Here is a 6,431-nt window from a genome sequence, read left to right on the forward strand (position 1 = left end):
TATACAACCTAAACAAACCTAATACGAGTATAAGGCAAGCATAGGGGTCGAACCACAGGGAACGAATAAACACCACCAAATGTTATTGACAATTAAGATAGTCCGGAATAGGAGATAAATAAACTAAAGTCTAAAGATGCTAAAACAAGAAATAAAACACTAAGAGAAATGGTTTAGGTATAGCATTAACTTGAACATAAACAAAGGCATAGAAATTGAATTAATTATGAACTAAACATGCTCGAATATCAAAGTAAAAGATCCAAACTAGCCATCTTCCGAGGTCAATTGGCTTCTCCTAACATAGCCTCTATGTTTCCACACTAGAACCATATATTGGGAGGTGCAATCAAAGAACAATTGATAGTAATGAACCTTAACTAAGTCAACTTCCGTTCCTTGTTGGCAAAGATTCACCTTTAATCAACCAACAATGTGCACTTGCAAGAAGATTAAAGAATATCAAGCATATAAAGACTTTAATCACAAATAAATAAATTCTAAACCCTAGAACATGCTCAAGATCCAACTACACCACAACCATCCCCTTAATGGGGGAATTACTCACTAATCATGCTAATAAAAAGATTAATTAACAAATAATCAAGAATAAACATGATTAATAAGCAATACCAACAACAAAAATAATAATCAAAAGAAAGCAAATTAAATAGAGGAGAGAGAGTTAGAGATTCTCATTGATTGAAGATGAAAGTCTACAAACAAGATGATCAATCTTCTTCTTCAAAATCCAAACTCAACAATGGTGAAACCCTCACTTTCTCTCTCTAAACTACTCTAATCCTAACCTAAACCTAGAGAGAGAACCTCTCCTAAAACTAATTAGAGAATAGATTAATTGTTAATTGAATATATTGTTCCTTGTTAATTCTAATTACCCCCGAAAATGTGTGTTTATACTAACTTAATAAAATAAAAGAAAAGAAAGAAAGAAAAGGAAAATAAAAGAAAATAAAAGAGAAAAGAAATAATAAAATGAAAAGGAAAAGAAATAAAAATAAAAGAAAAAGGAAAAAAAAACCCAAAATCCCCCAAACCACATCAACCTTCCTATTCTTCTTCTATTCGATTTTGGCTGCTCCATTCTTCATCACCACTGCATCACACCATCATCAACGCACATCATCATCACGAATCGAAGATCAACGACAATCACCAAGCTTCAATTGTTTGATCTCAATAATTATCACGTGCATAGCTCGTGAAATGGTTCGGTCGAACCATGGGTTGGTGTGGCCGAACTACGGGGTTGGTTCGGTCAAACCATGGGTGTGTTAGACCACACCTCTTTAATTTACAAAACTTCAAAAGTTTCTGACTGTATTGGCACTTCTTGGCATTTCGATCGAACTCTTATGCGGTTTACCTGAAATTTATTAATTGAATTTGCTTTGATTTAGGCTGACGCTTGTGCGAATTGATGGGGTTGATTTGGGTTTGCGGTGGCCGGGAATTGCAGGGAAGAGGTGCGGTTTGGGTGGCTAAAATTGAGTGGCTGCAGCGGTGGTTAGAGTCGTGGTTTGGTGAGGTGCGGGGGAAGGAAGCAGCGGTGGTGCAGGTGGTTAATTGGTGTGGGTTTTGGTGGACTGTGGTACAAGGGTTGTTGATTGGCTTTGGTGGGCTACTGTGTGTGGTACGGTGGTTTTGGGGGTGCGCTGAGTTGAGTGAGTTAGGGGAAAGGTTGGGAATTGGCGAAGGGTGAGCGGCAGGTGGCTGATTAGTGTGGGATGGTGGTTGCACGAAGATGCGGGTGGTGTTTGTAAGGGTTAGTGGAATTGGTGGGTGATGGTGGTTCGGGTGCGTGGTTGCTATGGTTTTGTTTGGGTGGCTGAAGGTGAATTGGAGCAGGGGAATTAGCTGGTGGTTTGCGTGAGCAGGGTAAGTGTTGTGATGTTGGTGTGTGTTGTTTGGGGTGGTGTAGGATAGTGAAGGTGTGGTGTATGATAAGCTGGCAGCAGGGGTTGTTGCTTGGAAGCTTGTGCATTTGGCGTTTGACTCAAATTGGGACCCGAATTCACTTGACATAAAACCCGAACCCCTACACACAAAACTGAAGGAAGGAATTAGGATAAATAAAATAAAATAAATAAAATGGAAATAAATAAAATAAAATAGAAAATAAGAGGAATAAACTAAAACTAGCAAAATTAAATAAAACTATACAAGCAAATAAAATAAAATAAAATAACAAAATAAACATAAAGCTAATTAAAACTATGAAAGTAACAAAGAAAAGGAAAGAAATAAAATAAATCGAAAGCAAATAAAATACAAAAATAAACTAGAAACAATTAAATAAAGAAATTAAATTAAAACATACTAAAACTAAGAAATAAACTAGAAACTTTATTAAAAAGAAAACAAGAGAATAAAAGGGAAAATAAGGGAAAATAAACACGGAATTAACTCTAAAACTACTCCCTAAGAGTGACATAAATGTCACTCATCAAAGAACTTAGCCTAGTTTAAAACAAAACAATTTAAAACACCTTTTTGACTTTATTGGTAATAAAATTCTCAACCAAACCTCTCATATACCACTTTGTAACACTCTAGAAATTCCTTTCCTTTAAAATACAAGTTTTGCCCTTTTTTAAAATACGAAATTGGAAAATCTAAGACATTACCACGCACCGTGAAAACAGCTAAGGCAATTATCAAAACATGCAGCGGAAAACTACCTTTAAAACCATTCAAAACAAGTCAACTTAAAAGTCAAACCAAATGAAAGTAAAGTAAAATCAAAGTTGAACAAAGTCAACCTACAACTTTGAACCATTGTAGGTCCTTATTTAACCAAAACAATACTTAAAACCTTTGCGTTAGTCTCACAAGCATAATATAAAATAATATTAAAAGTATTTAAATCACATCATATTCCTATAGAAACTAAACATGCTAGTGGTAAAAAGCCCATCCATATATAACGGGCAAAAATTGCCTAACGGGCAGCGTTCATTACGTATGCGGCCATTACGGATGGCCTTTGTTATTTGTAACGGGCAATTACGATGCCCGTTACGAATATTGGGTAATTTGTAACGGGCTTTTCAGGTGCCCGTTACGAATAGCCTATTATTTGTAACGGACACTTTTTTGCCAGTCACAAATAACGACTTATTGTATTTTAATTTGTACTTATTAGTAACGGGCAACACTAATGCCTGTTACGAATAAGTACTTATTTGTAACAAGCATATTTGTTGCCCGTTACAAATAGTCAGTAAATAATTTTTTTTATTAAATTTCGGCTGCATTTATTTATATTTATAATTAATATAATTATAACATGTGATAATAAACCTATTCCTCCACATATATACCTGTAAATAAACAATTATACTAAACAAAACATTTGTAAAAATTAATAGGACATAATAATATAAATAATACATTACAAATAAAAACTTGTATAAGTTTATCCAACACATACAACAACTCTAATAATATTACATTATTCCACCTAATAGTTATGCATTCAATAAATATCTAGATCAAAAGTATTACGCCCATTGTTCTCGAACCACATTCAACTCACTAACATCATAAGGGGTTTTTCATGGACAAAAATCCTTAAAAAAAAAAACAAATGAATGAGGTTACAACTCTATCTTTCTCATCTTTCATGTGTTGACTCTAGTCATTTCAACATTGCCTAAGAGACTTCTATCTTTCCCATCTTTCATGTGTTAGTCCAAATTATAGAAATAAACTCATAACATCCATAATTAACTTATATTTTGGTTTCCATGAATTGAAATCAATGAAATATGACCTTTTACTCACTTTTGAGAGCATTTAGAGCGAAAAAAAGGCTTCAAAATTGCCTAATGGATTTCTATCTTTTTCATCTTTCATGTGTTGGTCCAAATTATAGAAATAAAACTCATAACATCCATAATTGACTTATATTTTTGTTTCTATGAATTGAAATCAATGAAATATGACCTTTTACTCACATTTGAGAGCATTTAGAGCCAAAAAGGCTTCAAAATTGCCTAAGGGACTTGTATTTTCCCCACTTTTCATGTATTGATCCAATTTACATAAATAAAAGTCATAACATCCATAATTAACTTATATTTGGTTTCTATGAATTGAATTCAATGAAATATGACCTTTTACTCACTTTTGGGAGCATTTAGAGCCAAAAAGTCTTTAAAATTGCCCAAGGGACTTCTATTTTTCCCATTTTTCATGTATTGGTCCAATTTATAGAAATAAAGCTCATAACATCCATAATTAACTTATATTTGGTTTCTATGAATTGAAATCAATGAAATATGACCTTTACTCATTTTGGGAGCATTTAGAGCCAAAAAGGCTTCAAAATTGCCTAAGGGACTTCTATCTTGAACGGATCTCTAAGCATATGAAGAGTTAATGCATAATAAATATTAATACATTCAAGATCAACCAACAAATCAAGGATATGTTCAAGCAAAATCAAAACAACAGTTCAATTGAATTGAACTAAACGGAAATGCAGACTACAACAAATTTCCATAAAATAAAAAAAACTATAAAAATTGAGTAATAATTTCAATAAAAGAAGAAGACCACAGCAGTTAGATACTTAGATGTATGTTGTATCTTGTGTTGCTGCTTAATATTATACATTTCAACAATTATTAAGATTTTTGTTCATTCATTTGGTCACATTGTAAATGCTGGCATATAATGCATTTATGCCTGCCTAGTGGCAAAAAATAATACTATAAATCAATATATGAGAATAAGAGAGTGGAAGCAGATGTAGACATAGCTAGAAAATTCATACAGAGTCAACAATAGTTTACGCTAGCATCAAATTCAATTTTTTTAAGCACAACTCAATTCATTCATATAAAATCAACAATAAGATACTCTGGAATCGTTACAGTTTCTCATTGAAAAGTATTGAAACGCAACAAACCTGGTGAGTTGTTGCAGAAGTGAGTAGCTCAATAGCTGCTAAAAAGAGCTTGGGGTTGATTTCATCGCGGTTGTTCACGAATAATACTTTCAATGGCAAATCTTAGTTGCATAACCTGAGGCAAAACAGTTTCAGAAAGCTCAAAACATGGAATTTTCTCATTTATTAAATACAAATTTATTATTACTCCCCCTATTCTCCCATTAATCATGCAAATTTATTTCAGACTCCTAAAATTTTAAAAAAATATAAATTTATTTCATATAAATTTTACAAGGTTTTAATTTGAATTGAAATTGAACAATCACATTAGTACAATTAGTTTCCACAACAAATTAATTAAAATTGAAAATTAAAGAACAACAATTAAAATTTAAAATTAAACAAGAACAATTATTCACCTAGCCGCCAAAAATAAACCCAAACCTACCAGAAATTATAATAATAATAATAATAGTCAGCAATTTTCTATAGTGTTCTTATTAGTCTCAACAAACAAAGGTATGGAGCACATCTGATAAAATGCAAAAAACAGAAGATCAAAACAAAATAGGAATTTCCTATTAAAAGCTGTAATCAAGCCGATTATTTGGTCACTCATTTAAGGTATGAAATTTTAAAGGCCTTGTGGATACTCCAGCCGACATGGAAATATCAGGGTATCTTAGTGGAATATCAATACATAATCAATAATGATGAATGTAGATCAGTCAATGGTGCTTGTAGCCACAGAGTTAGAAGAATACATTCAAATACAAAGAAAAAAAAAATGTACAATGGAACATCAAGATATGAAGCAGATAGAAAAGCAAGAAGCTAACCTCCACTGAGCCAAAGAGTGAGTGGCTTATGGTCATGATCCTTCCCAGCTTCAACAAAGTAGTAAAATAAGCTCCCATCAGTCTTATCATCCAAATTAATGTAGCCAGCAAACTGTCTGAATCAAACTTTTGGTTAACCAGGCAATCCTATCACAAGATCCTTGGGAGGATACCCATTCAAACAACCAATCCCTACAAAAATTATCGGCATCAACCACCAATGGATGCAAGCCTTGCTAGTTATTTTCAATCTATACTTTATAAAATATTCCCTTACTAAATTTATTTTATTTACATAGCAGCATGTGAATGGTGGGGTTATTAAGTACCAATATTAAAGGTGTGTTTGTATCCTTTTAGTTGGCTATCCTTTAAATAAAAATGAAAGCTATTAGCTCTTTTCATTTTCTCTCCAAAAAAAAACCTTTTTGTAGTTTTGTGTAACTGGGTTTTTGGGATTTGGAAACATGAAATTTGAAAATAAGTTAATAGCAATCATAGAAGTCACTCTCCAATATTGCCTATATTGAAGCCATATCCATTTTTAATTGTCCAGTATCCAGCATGAAATTACTTTCTGGTTAATTAGTTGTAGTTCTTAGAATCTTCATGTGGTTTGATACTTATCTTGGGTGAAAAGATCATGTGTACTGGTAGAATAAAGTAACTTGATT

At 32.6% G+C, this 6,431-nt stretch overlaps 1 long non-coding RNA gene across 1 annotated transcript; it reads right to left on the bottom strand.

Moving 5' to 3' along the window:
- Window positions 1-774: 774 nt before the first annotated feature.
- LOC110703735 lies at window positions 775-6,129 on the bottom strand. Its single transcript, XR_002507756.1, has 3 exons — window positions 5,758-6,129; window positions 4,937-5,051; window positions 775-2,071 (listed from the first exon to the last, which is right to left on the bottom strand). It is a non-coding gene; the product is annotated as an uncharacterized LOC110703735 (long non-coding RNA).
- Window positions 6,130-6,431: the final 302 nt, after the last annotated feature.

The sequence above is a fragment of the Chenopodium quinoa genome, unplaced genomic scaffold (genome assembly GCF_001683475.1).
Source record: "Chenopodium quinoa cultivar QQ74 unplaced genomic scaffold, ASM168347v1, whole genome shotgun sequence".
Lineage (NCBI taxonomy): Eukaryota > Viridiplantae > Streptophyta > Magnoliopsida > Caryophyllales > Amaranthaceae > Chenopodium > Chenopodium quinoa.